Source organism: Thalassophryne amazonica, chromosome 18, assembly GCF_902500255.1.
Source record: "Thalassophryne amazonica chromosome 18, fThaAma1.1, whole genome shotgun sequence".
Classification (NCBI taxonomy): Eukaryota; Metazoa; Chordata; class Actinopteri; order Batrachoidiformes; family Batrachoididae; genus Thalassophryne; species Thalassophryne amazonica.
The window spans coordinates 25014552-25035498 of NC_047120.1; the positions used below are offsets into that span (position 1 = coordinate 25014552).

The 20947-nt window shown below is 40.3% G+C and overlaps 1 protein-coding gene across 2 annotated transcripts in view; it reads right to left on the bottom strand.

Moving 5' to 3' along the window:
• LOC117531055 (zinc finger MIZ domain-containing protein 1-like) overlaps window positions 1–15935 on the bottom strand; it is a 319309-nt gene extending 303374 nt beyond the window's left edge. For both annotated transcript variants that reach the window (XM_034194068.1, XM_034194069.1), the window contains exon 1: window positions 15763–15935. The gene's annotated coding sequence lies outside the window, so the exon portion shown is untranslated. The remainder of the gene's footprint in view (window positions 1–15762) is intronic.
• Between the last annotated feature and the right edge of the window lie 5012 nt (window positions 15936–20947).

Below are 20947 nucleotides of genomic sequence, written 5' to 3' on the forward strand. Positions count from 1 at the left end.
GTGATTATTTCCTACTACCATTCTCTGCAATTTTCCCCTACTACCATTCCCTCAGATTATTCCTTGTGATTATTCTCTCAGATTATTTGTTGTGATTATACCCTGCAATTACGCCCTGTGATTTTTACCTACTAATATTCCCTGTGATTACTCCCTAAGATTATTTCCTGCAATTGTTCTATTTGATTATTTCTTAATATTATTCCCTCAGATTACTTCTTGTCATTATTCCCTATGATTGCTCCTTGTGATTATTCCCTGTAATTATTGCCTCTGATAACAATAATGATAGGATTCGTGGTGTGAATGTGTGGTAAAAGGCAAACGGACTGCATTTATACAGCACCTTTCCATCTACAACCCCTGGCAAAAATTATGGAATCACCGGCCTCAGAGGATGTTCATTCAGTTGTTTAATTTTGTAGAAAAAAAGCAGATCACAGACATGACACAAAACTAAAGTCATTTCAAATGGCAACTTTCTGGCTTTAAGAAACACTATAAGAAATCAAGAAAAAAGATTGTGGCAGTCAGTAACTGTTACTTTTTTAGACCAAGCAGAGGAAAAAAATATGGAATCACTCAATTCTGAGGAAAAAATTATGGAATCACCCTGTAAATTTTCATCCCCAAAACTAACACCTGCATCAAATCACATCTGCTCGTTGATATTGACCCTATGCCATGACATTGACCCTATGTGTCTTTTTGCAAGGAATGTTTTCACAGTTTTTGCTCTATGGCAAGATGCATTATCATCTTGAAAAATGATTTCATCATCCCCAAACATCCTTTCAAATGTCCAAAATATCAATGTAAACTTGTGCATTTATTGATGATGTAATGACAGCCATCTCCCCAGTGCCTTTACCTGACATGCAGCCCCATATCATCAATGACTGTGGAAATTTACATGTTCTCTTCAGGCAGTCATCTTTATAAATCCCATTGGAACGGCACCAAACAAAAGTTCCAGCATCATCACCTTCCCCAATGCAGATTCGAGATTCATCACTGAATATGACTTTCATCCAGTCATCCACAGTCCACGATTGCTTTTCCTTAGCCCATTGTAACCTTGTTTTTTTCTGTTTAGGTGTTAATGATGGCTTTCGTTTAGCTTTTCTGTATGTAAATCCCATTTCCTTTAGGCGGTTTCTTACAGTTCGGTGACAGACGTTGACTCCAGTTTCCTCCCATTCGTTCCTCATTTGTTTTGTTGTGCATTTTTCGATTTGAGATATATTGCTTTAAGTTTTCTGTCTTGACGCTTTGATGTCTTCCTTGGTCTACCAGTATGTTTGCCTTTAACAACCTTCCCACGTTGTTTGTATTTGGTCCAGAGTTTAGACACAGCTGACTGAACAACCAACATCTTTTGCAACATTGCGTGATGATTTACCCTCTTTTAAGAGTTTGATAATCCTCTCCTTTGTTTCAATTGACATCTCTCGTGTTGGAGCCATGATTCATGTCAGTCCACTTGGTGCAACAGCTCTCCAAGGTGTGATCACTCCTTTTTAGATGCAGACTAACGAGCAGATCTGATTTGATGCAGGTGTGTTTTGGGGATGAAAATTTACAGGGTGATTCCATAATTTATTCCTCAGAATTGAGTGATTCCATATTTTTTTCCTCTGCTTGGTCTAAAAAAGTAACCGTTACTGACTGCCACAATCTTTTTTTCTTGATTTCTTATAGTGTTTCTTAAAGCCAGAAAGTTGCCATTTGAAATGACTTTAGGTTTGTGTCATGTCTGTGATCTGCTTTTTTTCTACAAAATTAAACAACTGAATGAACATCCTCTGAGGCCGGTGATTCCATAATCTTTTCCAGGGGTTGTATATGAGAAGCTCAAAGATCTTTACAGTAATGTCTCACATTCACACTCAATGTCAGACTGCTGGCATGCAAGTCGCTCACAACACACCGGGAGCAGCTTGGGGATTAAGCATCTTGCCCTTAGTGATTTTCTGGCCAGACAGGGGTTTGAACCTTGGATCCTCTGGTCTGAAGCCCACTGCTAAACCACTAGACCATCACCTCCTCTGAGCACACTAACTCATTAGTGTGAGTTAATAACTGAGTGGGAATGCAAAATCTCCATAAGTAACTCCATAAAAACTACTGCATATTTAGCTTGAAATGTTATATTCTGATAGACACCAGTGAGGACCAACGGACCTCCTTTTTCTGCACCATGTTGGCATCTTTTAACATGCACAATTACCTTAGCATTAGTGGCCATCACTGGATGTTTTAAAGGAGTCATATTAAGGTTGTAATTACATTTTTCACTTTATAAAGCTGTGGGGTCTCAAAATACACAGAGTTCTACAAATATACATGCAGAAACTGCAAAAAGGCTCATTTTAGACTTGTATAATGTATGTAACATACAATGAAATATACATATGAAGAGTTCAGACGCAAAACCATACATTTTTAATTGAGGCCAACATGCACTTGGCTGTCAAGGGGACCATCAGTGTGCAAAATATGAAAGAATTTGAACAAACTGTTTTCATTTTATTGATGAAAGTCTGTGCATTTCCGAATATGGTTTCCTTTAAATCTCCATTTTCAACTTCATTTTTCTCCATTAAAAAAAAAACACTTACTGGGTTTTGCATCTGAACTCTTCATATATAAACACCAATGATGTCCATAAAATTGTTGAATCATTATCTCCTGCTGACAATAGTAAAGGATGGAAAAGTTTTACAATTTATGTATCAACTATTAGGCTCGGTAACCACTTAATGTCAACTATAACATCTTTACAGACTCCCTAGAAAAATTAAGAAATGTATTTTTTATCTAAATGACTTCCTACTCTTACTTGGTATGCAACAATACAACATATGCAAGCACAGACCATGCACTGACTGTAGCCTTTAAGTAGGAAATATAATGCACATTCCTGAACTATGAAGCAGGTGCAAATGCTCAGATGGCAGGAGAACACGTGATTTATTCCTTTTGATACGAACTCCGGAACAATTTTCAAAACAAGAGTGCTTCAAAGGACTGGAAGTGTTTCAAAGCAGTGTTTTGAGTTAACCATCACTAATCTGCAGTGCTGACAAATTTTTGGCTCCATCCCCAGCCACATATTTCACCTATTCTTTAATTCCAGTTGTACTTTCCCCTTCTGCTGTGTATCATCTCATATTTCCAACGTAACAAGCATAACGCTGAAATGAGAGACGGCACAGACACATCTATGGGATATTACGTTGGCAAAACAAAGTTGCTTTAGGGATTGACCTAGTTCACCAAAGTTCAACACAAACTGCTCAATTCATCCTTTTTTGTGCTTGACTGAATGTGAATTGGAGGTAATAATCCTCAGCCATATCTGTGCCGTATCGCACTCCAACGTTTTTGTCTGTCTGTTTACAGGAGTACCTGGTTACTTGCGTCAGCTGGAAGCTGAGCTGGTTACTGGGTGTGCACACACCCACACCTAACTGTTTCTGCTTCCTGCCAGCAGTACCAGATCCGACAGCCGGAGACGGTGGCCACCTGGGGACTCGGGACTTGGCGGCTCCAGTATCTTCCGGGTTCGGTGGCAGTGGAATCGTGTGGGATCCGTTCTTGTTGTCTGGACAGACTTCTTCTATCCTCGAGCCTGCCCACACGTCACCTCTGTGGATTGACTGCATATTAATTCTGTAATCGTCTGTATTTCGTTGTGCACATTCGCTCTACGCTTCGCTCTCAGACTGCAGGCTTACTTGTAGTTCCTAGGGTTTGTAAGAGTACAATGGGAGGCAGAGCCTTCAGCTTTCAGGCTCCTCTCCTGTGGAACCAGCTCCCAATTCAGATCAGGGAGACAGACACCCTCTCTACTTTAAGATTAGGCTTAAAACTTTCCTTTTTGCTAAAGCTTATAGTTAGGGCTGGATCAGGTGACCCTGAACCATCCCTTAGTTATGCTGCTATAGACTTAGACTGCTGGAGGGTTCCCATGATGCACTGTTTCTTTCTCTTTTGCTCTGTATGCACCACTCTGCATTTAATCATTAGTGATCGATCTCTGCTCCCCTCCACAGCATGTCTTTTTCCTGGTTCTCTCCCTCAGCCCCAACCAGTCCCAGCAGAAGACTGCCCCTCCCTGAGCCTGGTTCTGCTGGAGGTTTCTTCCTGTTAAAAGGGAGTTTTTTCCTTCCCGCTGTAGCCAAGTGCTTGCTCACAGGGGGTCGTTTTGACCGTTGGGGTTTTACATAATTATTGTATGGCCTTGCCTTACAATATAAAGCGCCTTGGGGCAACTGTTTGTTGTGATTTGGCGCTATATAAAAAAAAATTGATTGATTGATTGATTGATTCACAACAGTAAAGTGTTGTATTTTGGCTCATTCATTGTCCATTCATTTACGCCCCTGTTGTGGGTCCGTGTCACTACACTTTCACAACAGTCAAAACCTGATGCTAGTACCAGCAAAGGGAATATACACACAGTGGTAATACAAGTTAAATCTCTTTGCTGCAGATTTTCTGTCACCCTTTGGGGTTTTTTCCCCCCAGTTGTTGTACTGAAACGAACAACGAACTCCTCCCACATATGCTTTTCTTCTTTGTATGAGCTGTGACGGTGACACAATTTGCTATCAAATTGTTACAATCGCTTATTGTATCATGATGGCACAGTTATTTCAGAAAGAGATGGAATCTGAATTCAGACTTGTAGCCGTTCAAATAAAGCCATACAAAATAATGGTCATGGGCACCACTTTCCCTCCTCTGGTACCAAAACAATAACTGCTAACATTATATTTGCTCTTCTGGTGGAATTATTTGAAGCCCATTGTTAGTGTATCTTAGCTTCTCTCGAGGTAGAACAGTGTAAACTGGAAATTGATGTGCCTGCAATGCAACACCTGGAACATGAAGAATGGCATAAATTTACAGAGTCCACTGCCTTGCAAAATATTTTTTGCTTGCAATAACTTAGTGCTGAGTTCTCAACTGTCTTCTTCTGAATATCATCCTGATGTTTAAATGTAGCAGAACAAATTACTAGCAGCAGACAATTAATGACAGATTGTAGAGTAAAGTAGAGAAGCTTGAATCTTCGACTGGACTGGGTTGCTTGATGCGAGGACATTTCGCTTCAAATCGCAGAAGCTTCCTCAGCTAAAATTCTTACTCTGGTAGTCTGACTCTTGTAGAGAAGAATAAGAGAAGCCACAAAAGCTGGAGTATTAAACCTAACCAGACCCCTCCTACCGAGAGGCAGCCTGCTATTGGCTAGTGACTAAACAATTGCTCTAATTAGCACCTATTGCGCTCTAGTTAGCACCCTCCTAATGACAGGGTAGCTGTCCCTCCTAACGATGGGACTGACGCCTCTCCTGACGACTCTCCTTGATGACGTGAATGACCCATTACCATGAACAAAAGACTTAGACTGAGTACCCCATTGTAAACAGGGGGACAAAGCATGTCTCAGATCCCCTCCCCGGTTAAGAGTAAAATATAGCCCATATCAAGAGATATTTTTATAAAGTCTGAAAGATATAGGTCATTATGTCAAACAGCCTTACATAGAATATCTTTTTTACAGGTATTACATTTGTTTCTAACCCATTCAGGAACAACAATTTTAACGTGAAACCCAAAATCAGAAAGGTTAAAATTCTGATTATGCTTGGAAGGAAACAACTGAAAAATAATTCTGGTTCGGAGAACTGACAAGGTGGCCGTCAGGTCATCCAGGAGTATGCGCAGATGCCACACATCGCTACATCCTCCAAACCAAAAACCAGACTTATAGGGATGGGCAATAGCACTTCAACTCAAGCTCAATGTTTTATTCGCATTTTTGACAGGGCAGTATTCTATCACAGTATTCCATGTTACTAGTTTGACCCCATGAGCAATTATCTTATTTGAGCAAGAGTTTAACATGGAGTATTTTAATCTTTATATTTACTCCTCCAAATTAAAATCTGGATGAAAAACTTCACGACTCAAAGGGGGGGGGGGGGGGGGGGTGTTTTGTTTTGTTTTTGCAACTTTACATTTAACAATTCGTGGTTGTGCTTAATTAATGCTTGCTGAGATTTAAACAAGCGTGCATGCAGTGCAAAAGTCCACTGGTTCACGCAACAGAATCACAGTTTAACCATTTCCACGACTTTTAAGTTATGTCTTAATGTGAAAATGATGTTAATGCCAGCGACATAAGAAAAGTGTGTAACAGGTGTTTTGACTCACATGTGGCCCTCATCAGAGCAGGAAAGAAATTACTAATGGACCACCTCCAACATCAAAGCCCCAGTGCTGATCAGAACTGAGCTCAGTCTCGCATTATTAGATCATGATACCATCAGAAAATGTAGAATTTCGTGATGGGGTTGTCTAACCCTAACTATAACACAAACACCCCAGGTCCCATTTGTGATCGGTTATTTTGTGTTACCGTCACAAACTCATATCATGTTACCGTCACAAAAATCTACTGCATTTCATGACGGTATCACAAACTAATAGATTAAATTACTTTTCGTGATGCCATCACAAACTAGCATGAGACTGTGTTGGTGTGGTGTGTAATTTCCAAATTAATGGATATTTTGCATTATTTCATGTGCATTTTTTTTTCTTGCCATTATTAAGAAAATAATATCTTGGCGGGGGTTCTGTACATGAGAAAAAAGTATTTCTCCTGATGTGGATGGAACTGTCCAATCCATATAGTGGCACAGTGTCACACTCATGATGACTATGGCGCTGTTGTACTACGCAACCCATAAGGCTTTGAGTCCTGGATGGCAACCACCCAGGTCAACAATAACTGCTCTTAAAGCCTGAATTCAGATCATCACAATTCTATGCTTTTACACTCTTACAACAATCAGTATTCACATCATGTTCCATGCAAATATCTGTTTTCAAGTTATCCTGCTGAAAAACAAACATTCGAGTCCAGTAATTGAGACTAAAAAGAAAAAGATGGTTCCTGATACACTAAGTGAGACTGGGATCAGGCCACAAGTACAGTGCTTGGACCTATTAATCACAGATGTGTTTTCTGTTGCTGTTAACTTCCCCTCCAGCGAGGCTGCAGCTGTAAGTGGAGGCAGGCCTATTGTTCAGACTAACAAGGGACGTAGAGGTCACTCGCATTTTCACGAGCTTTGCCAAAGGGGTTGGGGAAGTAAGCGGCACGCTAGTTTGTTTGGTATGGATCTACACTAAAGCTTTTTCTATGGACTCGCATCAACCCCAGTCTATTATAAAGGGGGATGGATTAGATTAAGTAAGATTATGCAGAGAGGAGCTTCCTAAAAAGAGCAAAAATAACACACTCAGTACTTAGCAGGCGAGTCAACAGCGGGATTAAGCCAAAAGGATACTCTCATCTTTCACAAGCTTAACTTTTAGGTTGTCTCAACTGTTTTCATTCTTATTGTTTTGCAGCAACAGGCACAGAGATCTGCACGTTTTAGGACTCTGATTTCGCAATCTGTAAACCTGACAATTCATATATAATTTGACACTTCTGAAACATAGAGCTGTCACCGCTTTTGCAATAACAACCCCTATCGCCCTGTGCACTCACAAATATGCACACTCCGAAATGATTAATGATGTGTGGTCTGGCATCACTCCCGGCACCTCTCCCATCCCTCACTTTTCCACGTACCACCCTTCTGTGCAAACGCAATTGCACAGATTCCTGTTTCTCTGAGCCATGTTTTGAAAACAGACGCCTGATATTAACAGTCAACAGTCAGACTGACAGGTACGGCGTGGCCCTGCACATGTCACTGTGGCTCCACGCCGCTGAGGTGGAGCATTACAAATCACCACAAGCACACAAGAGGACAGAAGAAGAGCACATTCTGTAATACAGAGTGGTGTGCAAAGAACTCAGCTTCAATACTACAACACTACCACACATCAAACACACTGAAATTACATTTATTCTGGTAAAAGTCTTGTAATTTTTACATAATATACCGCTCAAAGACAAAGGTTTTAAATATAACGCAATGCTAAAATAACCTCAGCCGTATGAGCATAATAATAGCAGAATGTGACCGTTTGACCTCTTAAAATAGGTCAAGGTTAGCCACCTTTGAACTTGTCTAAGGTCCCAAGAATGTTCCCTGTGAATTTGAATTCCATAGTAGTAATCAGACTAGAATATGCTGAGCACAGACGGATGGACGCAAGCCTTTGCTATACCCGATGGCCATATTTTGGCCTCAGGTAAAAATGTAAGAAACGGACAACCAGGTACCTTCAAAAACTCGTGAGAGATAGATAGAAAGAGAAGGAATGAACGTCAGCTTCAGCTACATTCACACATAATCGTTTCTGTGCGGTTGTATGGATTTGTGACCATGTTATTTGAGTTGTAGAATGTAACCACTGTTAAATGGCTATTACTATGGTATAGGATTACAAAAGTGAACTAAACTTGACCGCATCATGAAAATGTAACGCATTTCTTGATGGCATCAGGAAAAAAGCTTGAGACAGGGCTGGATAGCCCCACTTGCTCTAAATTTCCATCATCTAGCCAGAATCAACCAACCATGCAGCAGGTGGCAGTGTTCAGCAGGTGGCCCACAAGACTATGGGATATAAGATAAGAAAAAGAAAAGTTGCTTTTGTATTTGATCTGGTGCATCAAATGTAAAGAGGTTTACATATAAAATTATATCACTTATTGTTTTTTTAAGTTACTATGTAAACATCCTGGAGGGGGAACTCACTCATTTATCTATGTATTTACTTGCTGCATTATACGGGGTACATGAAGAGGCTTTTCTAAAACTTACACACCACACACTGTCTGCAGTCTCATTTCATTTCACCTAAAAATTAAACAGTGACTGTTCTTTGTCTTCCGATATGCAATTTTAAAATCAAACCTCAGCAATATGAGTTTAGGGTGTGGAAATAAACATAAAAAGTATATTGCACCCCCCCCCCCCCCCACCCCCACCACCACCACCACCAACCCCGTGCATAAAATGTGTTAAAACAAACAAAAAAAGAGGTAATTTTAATGTTGTGATTCACAACACAGAGGCATGTTTTGTTTCAGTATTACAGCCAGAAATAATGATTATTTTCATAATAGGTAAACCTATTATTTATTTTCGCAAATAATCAATTACCTGTTAAAGTCCAGGAAATGTCAAAAATAGAGAAAAATGTCAGTCAATATTTTCCAGAGCCCAAGATGCTGCCTTCAAATTTTTTGTTTTGTTCACAGGCAAAAAATATTCAATATATTGCCAGCAAGGAGTAAATAAATTAATACACAAAAATCAAGTAAAATAAACCAAAACAAATCACATTTAACAAGCTGAAATCAGAGAATTTGGATATTAAAAAAAAACATAAAACACTTAATCAATAATCAAAATAATTGTGGATTAATTTAATAATCAGTTAATAATTGATTAATCATTGCAGCACTACTCGTCATAATTACGCATTGCTAAAATCATTCTGGAAGATTCATCCTTTAATCAAATTACACTTCAAATACTATCCAACAGAAAAGTTTTGATCATGAAGTTGTCATTTAAATAATAAAAAAAGCAAAAATTTGGACACAGCTTTATTTAAACTGCATTTTAAGTTTAAAGTGAATATGTTTAAACTTTAGACCAGTAAGTGGAGAAAATTTGAATTTGAAAATGTTTAGAAAGGTAAGTATACACAGTTCAATACTTTTTCCGTTGGACATAGTGTTTTTACGCAGTTTGTGCATAAGAGGGCACTTTGACGACATTGAAAGCTATGCTCTCATGCATGGCTGGGACCCTGCTACCCCTTGGTCATTTTAGCTACGAGAAAAGAGGCAAGGCAACCAGCTGCCATTCATTTTTCAATCAGACTAGGCATTCTACAATGACAAGAGACAATTGATGGCAATGCTGCCATCTAGGCAGGGTTAGGGTTACAAAATACATTAGAAGTCTATTTTATGCAAATGCTGCACGACGTGCTACGACTGCCAAAGCAAATTAAGGCAGTGTGATGTACAGTAGTCGGTTGTTGGTTACAATTATTGTTATTTATAATAACATTTATGTTTAAACTGTTAAACATCAAGCCTCAATCATATTTCTTTGTCATAAGGGTTTAATAATAAAATATTAGGAATCACGGCTTTTTTTATGTGTATATCAGCAGATATATCGGTATTGTAAAATGTTTTGACTCCTTAATATTGTATCAATATCGTATCGTATCAGCCCCCCAAGAAAATCCATATCAGTTGGGCTCTATTGATAACAAACTTTTTTTTTAGTTGATCCAGAACATATTCTGGATCCAGGATCCAGCCGAATGTCAAGACATATGGGAACAAGGAACTCAAAAGTTATGAATGGATCTCAATTAAATTTTATGAGCATATACATAAATTCTTAGGAAACAATGCTTGATGATTGACACTAGGGATGTGAATCGTACAACAACTCACGATTCAATTCGATTCCAATTCTTGGGGTGACGATTCGATTCAGAATCAATTTTCGATTCAAAGAGTTCTGAGAAATAGTTATATTACTTAAAAAATGTTTATGTTTAAGAAAATGCAGCTTTACAAGGTTAATCAAGTGATTCTAGATGTAACTTTACTTATCTGCTTTGCTCGTTCAGAGTTGGCTGGCAGTTTAGCGAAGCGCTGGTCAGTAGTCGGCAGAGACCGCTGCTCCCCTCTTTTAGCTCCGGGTGATGGCGTAGCATGTGGACTTGCAGATTTGACGGGTTTCCGAAGTACTTGACTTTCATTCTGTAGATTTTGCACACTGCATAAGTCATGTCAAGCTCCTTCTTATGCAGCAAATAATAAAATCCAAAATGCGCCCAAACATTTGCCTTCAGCAAAGATGGTGCTGGGTGAATTAGCTCTTCGTCTGCCATGCTAAGCTACAGCCACTGAACTCTGCAGCTCACGAATGTTTGAAGCACGCCGGACCACGCCCCCCCGCCTTGCGGGGACGCTGTAGTACGGAAGCCGTTGCCTGACAAACAGTACACGCAGCGAGTAAGCAAGAAAATGTTTAAAAAAATGCTTTTTAAAAATCGATTCTTGGACATTTTGGATCGATTCAGAATTGTAATGAATAAGAATCGCGATTCGTACGTGAATCGATTTTTTCCGACACCCCTAATTGACACTAAATGCAAGTGAAAGTGGGTATTTTGACCAAACAAAATTTAGGATGCAGATCTTGCAGCTGATTCAAAGTACCACTGTTTAATCTGGAAACACCTCACTAACGGAGACACTGTAAAATAAAAAAAAACTATTTTTGCAGTGGTGTGTTTGCTGGAGTGTAAAGTGAGAGCATAGCTGATTAGGAAATGTTGTGTAAAACCAAAACAAAGATCAAGATTCCAGCTGCCTGAACGGATCACCGGGCTTGTTCTGCAGCGTCCTCACTTACTGAAAATAATCACACCAGTGAAGTCATTCCACCGAGCAAAGACAACACAACCAAGGACCTTGACCGAAACACACACACACACACACATACATACACGTCCCACCGGCTCCAAACGGGGACGAAGAGCAGCTGGCTGCTCTACCATTTGTCTTTTTTCCTGTTAGAGGACTTCAGAAGGCTTTTGTGCGTGAAATCTGCCCACCGCGAGCTGAATTCCAAAACCGAATCAATAACATCACACGCCCGCTGTGTTTACCAGCGACGGAGGAGCTCATCGCTAGAAAACGGGGATTCAAGCTGGAAACCTCAGAGAGGATTGACGTATATCGCTGTTGTATTTCAGATCAAACTGCCACCTTCTGCAAAAACTGTATTTATCTGCAAAGCACATCTTTGTTGTGTGACGGTGAATATTTTCAGACAAAAGGAGCGAGCGCAGGTGACACCTTAGCAGGCAAGCGTGGCCGGTTGAGACGCCCGGTCTCCATGCAGGCGGTGCTACTGGAGGTAATGAGGCCTCTTGTGTGTCCTCTCTGATCTGAGAGATGAATAATTTCCCATGTGGCACAGCCATTTCCAGCTTCCGCCTTTTACTCTCACCTCATCGGGCGGGTGGAGACGCGGGAGCAGCGAGAGTGCTGAGAACGGCTCTCCCAGCGTGCGCAGGGAAAAAAAAAAAATGCGTTGTCAATCCACAGCACCACACACAGACCTCGAATCAGCCAAAATAAAATTTAAAAAGCTTTGCTTTAGTAGCTCGCCGCATTGCTGTGGTTAAAGTTTAAAGCCTGCATCTCTCTCTTTGAGACGTGCGTGCTCACGCTTTTCACTGGTCAGTCTGGAAAACGCCGGTTAATAACCGGTCTGCTTGTACGCCCAGACGCACGTGCTGGCCTGCAGAGCTCTGTTTCAGTGCGCCTTTTGTTTGACGGCTGGTGTTTCAACATCCTCAGCTTGAATAGCAGAAGGTCGGCCTGGTGGGGTCTGCCCTCTGGTTATTCAGGAGCTCAACCTGGGGCCCCACGGAGGCGGGGTGACTGGGGCAGGGACGGGAAACAAAACCTCCTGGTGCGCCTGACACAGGCTTGTGCTCTAAGGCAGCAATGGGGAAGTCTGGAAGTTTGTTCGCACCAAGCTCAATCAGCGTCTAATCACACTTGCCATCAAGTGTCTGTGAAGCATGCAGATTGAACGCCGACCCATGCAGGGATTTGAGCAAAGAGCAATCAAAGGACCAGGTGCATCAAGATAGAAGCCTCCTACTCTGACATCAGTTCCCGTCCCGCAGTGCAAAGAGAGCGAGAATGCAAAGTTTTCAAGCCTTCGGAAATTACCGAAGACGAAAACCCAACAAGGCTGCTGGAATTCATGAGAGAAAAACAAGCAAGCGACTGAGGCGGGTCAAAGTAGTCCTTTTCAGGAGAACATTTTTGACTTTCAAGCCGGTAAATATTTTAACAGCAAATTTGTGCGAACACAATACGACCTTTAAGGACAGAGAATTAAAGCTACATTATGTCAGACAGAAGGTCATCTAGTGGTGAGGTTGCAGATTGCATTATTCAGACACCTGTCGTGATTTTGTTTTGTTTTGTAGTTTTTGCTTCTTTGGTGGTGGTGATTCATGCTTTCCTTTAGTTGTTTTTGTGATAAACAACAGGTATGGTTCTCCATTTCAGAAAAATCAAGGTTTGTTAAACCAGCAACCAGCAATCAGTGTACAAGGGAGCAACCGCTGATTCCTCTTCTCTTTTCTTTTTGTCCATTTTGAACAAGTGTGTCAACATGGTGGTGCAATATGGCAGTCTCCATGAGGGGGCGCACTCCCGTGTAGGCCGTATATGAAGGGCTCATTCCATTTGAATGAACACTTTGATTCCTTGTTGCAATTATACACTAATGAACAAATGGTTATAATGCTACATTCCATTTCTGCTCATAAACACCTCTGAATCCTACACATTGTGGATGTAAATTAACACCATTCTAATTACTCATAAACCAGTCAGAGTGACAGTGGACAGTTTTTTTTAACAGTGTTGGGATGCCAATCTACTAAAGACACACTGTAAGCAATGTTCAATGGAGACCAAGAAAATAAAAAAAAAGAAAGAAAACAAAAAACAACAATGCCCATTGCACATCTGGCCAATCAATACTCTGAATGAGATCCTGTGACACTTCCAAAAAATATATAAATAAAAAAATAAAAATTGCACCACTGCTATTTCATTTTGGACACTAAAGTGTTGTTTTTTTTTGGCTCTGACAGTTCAATTACAGGCTAAAGAAGTTTAACAAGACCTTAAAATTGCAACTTCCCAGTTCTGTGTGATTGATTTCCATTCAGTATACACACATACACACTCACACAGAATGAACAAAAGTGCTCAGAGAGTATGGCAACACCACGACCACTTTTCAAAATATCAGGCATGCAAATGAGAAAAAAACATTATAATACTTAAATCCTATATTTCCAATATAACAGCAGGGGGCTGTAAAATTGATCTTGACCTCTTCTGTCTTAACTAAAATCAAATTACCTCGTTCCAACCTTAAGTCCAATGTACCTACTAAAGTTTGCTGAAATCAATGCACGTGCTCTTAAGATATCTATGCAACATAAATACATGTTGGCAGGTTGAAACCTGCTAACCAAAGCTGTGGTAAGATTTGACAAATGTCTTTTATGAACAAAAGCCGACTGATGAACGCTGCTGCATGCAGAATTACAACATTTCCGGTGTTTTAAATAAAAGTTGTGTCTTAAAAACAGAAGAATGAAGGAAAAAGGCAAGACCTGCTATAAATAAGATCAATGTGGACGTGCGGTACCTTCACTGGCCACTTGAGGCTGGCTTCAAAACGGAGCACTTTTCCATAGGACTCCATGTTAAAATGTTCAACTTTAGAGCAGAAATAAACAAGTTTGCAGCCTGGTGCAAAAACAGTTTTGCTGTATTTTAACAGTTTCCTCCTCCAGTGCAACTGTACTGGCAGTGAAATTTTGCAAACATCTTAGTGTAAGATGTAAGGAGATTTTGTTTTAAGTTGTGTTGAGTCATATTTTTTTTAAACAAAAATGTTGATTGTGATAAAGTATTTTGTTGTCATGTACAATGTTTGGTGAAATTCTATCCTAGGTCTTTTGGATCCTTTGGATCTATGAAGCTTAAATATGAAAAAGTATCGGTATCGGCGATACTGGGCCTGTATTTACTTGGTATCGGATTAATACCAAAATTCCCGGCAACTTCCGTCACACACAGAGCCACGCATGCTCCACCAGTTTATGCATTAATGAGTTTCTCAGTAGAAAACCAATAAGTGATGTCACGCAGACTCCACCAATTATATATAGTGTATGACAGTTACATGGAAATCAAGGCAATCACAGGAACCTATGCCTGGAGGGGTCTTCAACCATCACCTGTCTGTACCATTATTTTTATTGAATTCTAGCAGACTTTATTTATAAAGGATGATCATTTATCATTTATAAAGGATTATTTATAAAGGATGAAATGTTGCTCAGTTTTATCCAGCAGACATTCATTGCCAGTGCAACTTTTATGTAAAGGTTTCATAAGATCTTTTAAAAAGGATGATGACATCAAGTGGACACTGTTGCTGCAGATTCCAAACAGAAGCCAGACCAAAACAGTACAAGACAAAGCCAAGAAGGAGAAAAAAAAACTGGAAGCACACTCCTCCTGGACATGCCACAAAAAAAAAGGGTGATGAGAAACATGTGCAGAGTTAGAGGTAAAAAGGTTAGTGGATATTGATGGACCTCTGTGGAATTGATGGTGGATGACTTTCTCCACTTGGTCATTCCTGGACAGATGTAAACCCGCCTCACACACACACACACACACACACACACACACACACACACACACACACACACACACACACACACACACACACACACAGAGAGAGAGAGAGAGAATCCACGCTGGTTCCACGTTCAGACCAGTCAACTTGTTAAAGCCCTGAGCAGCAGCACTGACCTACAAGATGATGAGTGTTACACGCGCGCGCGCGCACACACACACACGTGCTGCGCACTGCAGTCACCACACACTGCAGGGTGCACACCGGAAAACCCACCACGCGTGGAAAAGGGGTAATATTAATAATAATAAAATAATAATAATAAATAAATCGCGCACACGGGCTGGCAGCGCGAGCGCGTGGGCGCACTGAGGGGGGCGCGCGCGCGCGTGCTGTGACTGCGGGCAGCCCGCCGCACTTCCACCGGGTTTTACTCCATTGTTGAGAAACAAGCGAAGCCCAAAGTGGAAACAAAACCTTCCACACTCACCTGCTGACAAAGCGGAGGACGTCCTCGTTAAAGCGCTGGCCTCTGGTTGTTTTCGTGGAACGGGCTCGACGTCAGTGAGGAGTAAAGTGAGCGCACTCGGAGGGAGCGCAGTAAGTTGAAGTGTCAAATTACAGCGGCTATTTTATGACCGAAGGGACCCTCGCGCGCCGGCTGGCCGCAAAACACGGGGCGGATTCTTCCCCGAGAAGGTGAAGGGGAGGAGGGGCGGAGGAGGAGGAGCCGAGCAGAGGGAGGCGGAGCGGAGGAGGAGCCGAGGAGAAGGCGGGGCAGAGGAGGAGGAGCGGGAGTGTCCCTCTGCTGGAGGAGTGACCTCCTCACTGAGGCTAACTAGCTCCTCTGTTAACAAATTACTGTCATCTTGACACAATAAACAAAATTAGTAACACATTACAGACAGAGGACTATAAACACAGTCTGCCATTATATATACAGTGCACCCAGAAAGTACTCACAACATTACACTTTCTCAACATTTTTATGTTTACAGCCTTATTCCAAAATGGATGAAATAAATTTTTTCCCACAAGCTTCTACACACAATACCCCATAATGACAATGTGAAAAAAGTTTTGTTTTGTTTTTTGTTTTTTTTTAGATTTTTGCACATTCCATTGATCATCCTTGAGATTTTTCTACAGCTTAATTGGAGTCCACCTTGGGTAAATTCAGTTGAATGGACATGATTTGGAAGGGCACACACCCCAGTGCCTTGCAAAAGTATTTGGCCCCTTGGTATTTCACACATTTGAATTTATTCATGCCATTTCAAATGCAAAAAGTAAATCAGGCTTCTCGAAATAAAACTTTCTAATCTAATAATGATCTTCCTTAAACTCAAACTCAAAGCAAATCTCTACAACTTGATATAAATTAATTAAAAGTGTAAAAGCCAAGTTGATGGGTTGCATAAGTAATGGGCCCCTTTGGTATCATACCTGTAAATAATCAGTTTTATTGCCAGTTTTCTTCAGACAAGCCATGGGATGGATACATGAACCAAGTCACTGAATATGTCTTGGAGGAAATACAAATAGTATGGCACTTGATGATAAATCTGTGTGGAGTAGACAGTTCTCAAAAACTGAGTGACTGCAGAAGAAGGAGAAGTGAGGAAAGCCACCAAGCCACCCAGACAACCCAGAAGAAGTTATAGGCTTCTCTGGCTATGATTGGAGAAATTGTGCACAGTGCATGTTTTGCATTTTGCATCCCCAGATTCAGGATGAAGTGGTATAGAGTAGGGTTTTCTTAAAAAGAAGACCTGAAAGTTCAGTACAATTTTCCAGAAAGTACATTTGAGATGCAAGCCTAGATTTGATGTTTTGATGATAGAAAATTTTCTATTTCAATTCAATTCAATTTATTCAGTTCATATAGTGCCAAATCACAACAAAGCTGCCTCAAGGCGTGTCACACAAGTAAGGTCTAACCTTACCTTACCTTACTATTTCTTCATAATTAATGTAAATAAAGTCCAATACATATTCAGAGACTTGGAAATGTTCATGTATCCATCCCCTGACGTGTCTGAAGAAAACTGGCAATAAAACTGATAATTTACAGGCATTATACCAAAGCATTCCATTACTTGTGCAACCCATCATCTTGGTGTTGATCTTTAATTCATTTATATAAAGTTGTAGAAATTTGCTTTCAGTTTGAGTTTAAGGAAGATCATTTTAGATTTTTTTTTTTTTTTTTTTTTTTTTTTGTATTTAAAATGGTATAAACAGATTAAATATACCAAGTGTTCCAATACTGTTGGAAGGCACCATATTGCCAATTGGGAAATACCCAACACAATTGGGTATTTTTAAGTGAAATGCATCATTCTGGTATCACTCAGAGAGCAAAATTAAAAGGTTATTAAAAAGTCCTTCCAGTCCTTATTGGACTTATTAAACTAAACATATATTATTTCTTCAAATAAGTAAATGAATTGTCTTTACTTATCAATAAAAGACTAGATTTCTAGATGTCTTGTACTGTTGAAAGTAACCATTGCAAAATAATCATTAAATAAGGTGTTACTGATGTAATTCACCAGCTTTCTGTGAAAAAAGGAGATGTAATTTCTTTCAGCCTGAACATCTTCAAGATGCATCTTCATGTTACATTTCATATTGGCCAACAGAGCATGAATCAGCTAGTTGTCTGTTAGTTTCATTCATCTAAAAACACAGGAGAAACACGTATATATAAGGCAACCCAAAATAAAGGAAAAACGCCACTTTTAACAACCTGGACCTCATTTGTGGCATAAAACGGTCGTTTACTCACCGAAACAACTTTGGTGTCATTAGGAGTCTGTGGTTTGAGTGATGTGTTCAGATTCAAATCTGGCTCAAGGCAAATATTTTTCTTCTCCTAGTAAGATGGATTAGAACTCTGTGGTACACGGCGCCAACTACTGTACAGGAAGGACCTAGCAGCCAATTGTGTCACCAATTTCAAACTGCAGCTGGCTCCTTTTGGCCAGACGTGTGGTGCTGTGACACGTCAATCATATGGGAGGGCACCTGGGGTGTCCAATCAGATTTCAGGGTGGAGTCCAGTGCCACTTTGGCCTCCCTTCTAGCTTTGCCCTTCCCTCCAAGACAAGATTGTTCTGAGGCACAAATCTGGGGAAGGGTACAGAAACATTTCTGTTGCTTTGAAGGTCCCAATGAGCACAGTGGCCTCCATCATCTGTAAGTGGAAGAAGTTGGGATCCACCAGGACTCTTCCTAGAGCTGGCCACACGTCTAAACTGAGCGACTGGGGGAGAAGGGCCTTAGTTAGGGAGGTGATCAAGAACCCAATGGTCACTCTGTCACAGCTCCAGCATTCTTCTGTGGAGAGAACCTTCCAGAAGGACAACCATTTCTGCAGCAAACCATCAATCAGGCCTGTATGGTAGAGTGGGCAGACATTAGCCACTCCTTAGTAAAAGGCATGTGGCAGCACCACCTGGAGTTTGCCAAAAGGCACCTGAAGGATTAACTGTTCCTATGACTGCTGATTTTGGACAGAGACCTCTGATGCTGTGCTTGCAATCTGCTGGAGTCATTCCTCCAATTTGGGGGTTAGAGCCCCTAGTGCTCCTATTACCACTAGGACCACTTTGGACTTTACCTTCCACATCTGCTCCAGTTGCTCCTTCAGCCCTTGGTACTTCTCTATTTTCTCGTGCTCCTTCTTTCTCATGTTGCTGTCAGCTGGGATTGTCACATCGATCACAACTTCATTTTTCTTTCCCTTGTCAACCACCACTATGTCTGTTGGTTGTCCAGCCGCTGTTTGTCTGCCTGGAATTTTAAGTCCCACAGGTCCTTAGCCCTGTTGTTCTCAACCACCCCATCAATGCTGGGGGTTGTCAGTTTGAAGCCATTGTGAGACAGACGCAATGTAAATTCTGTTGTTGCCGTGTCTCTGATGAGAGTGAATTTTCGGCAGGTGAGCGAAACGATCACTTGCGGGTGTCACTCCCCAACACCATAAGGTGTTCAAGCATCAGATGCTAGAGCCCTTGAGTTTTAGCCCCCTTGTTAGAGCATCTATATTATCATAGCAAAGTGGCCTCTGTGTGTGTGTGTGTGTGTGTGTGTGTGTGTGTGTGTGTGTGTGTGTGTGTGTGTGTGTGTGTGTGTGTGTTTGTGATCAAAGCCATACACGCGTGCGTGTGTATGGCTTTGATCAAGCAAAAACCCGGGAGAGCTGACATTTGCCGTTGGGCATGCCTATGTATTTTGGTTCAAGGATGAACGCTGTGAAAACAGAAAGCTGATATGACAAATATTTTTAGAGAAAAAATTTAACTAACCTAACTAACTAACTTTTGGAGAAAATTTTAACTAACCAATAAACAATGGCTGCTGTTCTGCAATGCACCATGGGAGTTTGGGGTTTTGAGGTTTTAAATGTTGTTATTGTGGCTTATGTTAGTTTTACAGTGTTGTTAGTGTTATTGATTAATTGTGTTTTTGTAGCTTAATTGGTTTTGTCAGTTTAGTAAAGTCTCATGTTGCTCTTACCATGAGTGACTTAAGTTTCATCATAAAATTGTAAATATGTTAAAATACATGGATGACACAAGAAAGCGAAAACAATTATTTCCATTGTGGTCTATTTAAAAATCAAATGACAAAACAGAAGTAATAATGAAATAAAAATAAAAATAATGATGATAATAATAATAGCGTGTATAAGATATCAACCTAAACAATTTATAAATACATTAAGACAGCAAATTAACTTGAAAAATTACATAATCAACAGGAAATTAAAGGGTTGAGTTCATCTTCTAAAAATTGTTGAGGTCTAAGGTTTTAAAAACATTCTGGATTCAGACGCCATTGCAAACTCATTGCTTAATTTATTAACACCCTTGAAAAATGTCAGCTACCTATGTTATAAACACACCCAATTTAGAGCCCATGGATCCCCATGGGCAACACGCTAGCCTATATTATAATAGCCAAGTGGCCTCTGTGTGCATGTGTGCATGCATGCATGTGTATGTCTTTGATCACACAAAAACAAGTGAGAGCTGACATTTGCCATTTAGTATACTCATGTATTTTGGGTCAAGTATGAATGCTGTGAAAACAGAAAACTGATAGGACAAATATTTTTGGAGAAATTAGTCATTTCAGCTAACCAGTAAACAATGGACATTGTGTTGCACTGCACCATGGGAATTTGTGGCTTGGGGGTTTGAAATGTTGTTATTGTGGTTTATGTAAGTTTAACAGTATTGTTCGTGTTATTGATTTATTGTGTTTTTGTTGTTCATTTTATTTAGTCAGTTTAGTTAAGTCATGTTGTCGTTACCATGACTGAAAACAATATTGGTTTTGATGTCTTCTGCCACCATCTCTATTTGTGGGTGTGTAACAATAAAAGGAACCTGCTTATAGTAGAATGCAGAAAAAACAAAAAGCTGTGCGTGCGTGCGTGCGTGTGACTAGGGACAACTGACATTTGTCGTTTAGCATGCTTATGTATTTTGGGTCAAGGATGAACTGCGCCTAAATGGAGCATTGATAGGGCTAATACTTTTGGAGAAACTACAGATATTAGCCAATGTTGCTAATTATATTCTGGATTAACACACCAGCAGGGAGCCATAAATCATCTTTATATTTAAAGCATGAGTGCATGCGTACATGATTTTATTTCATAA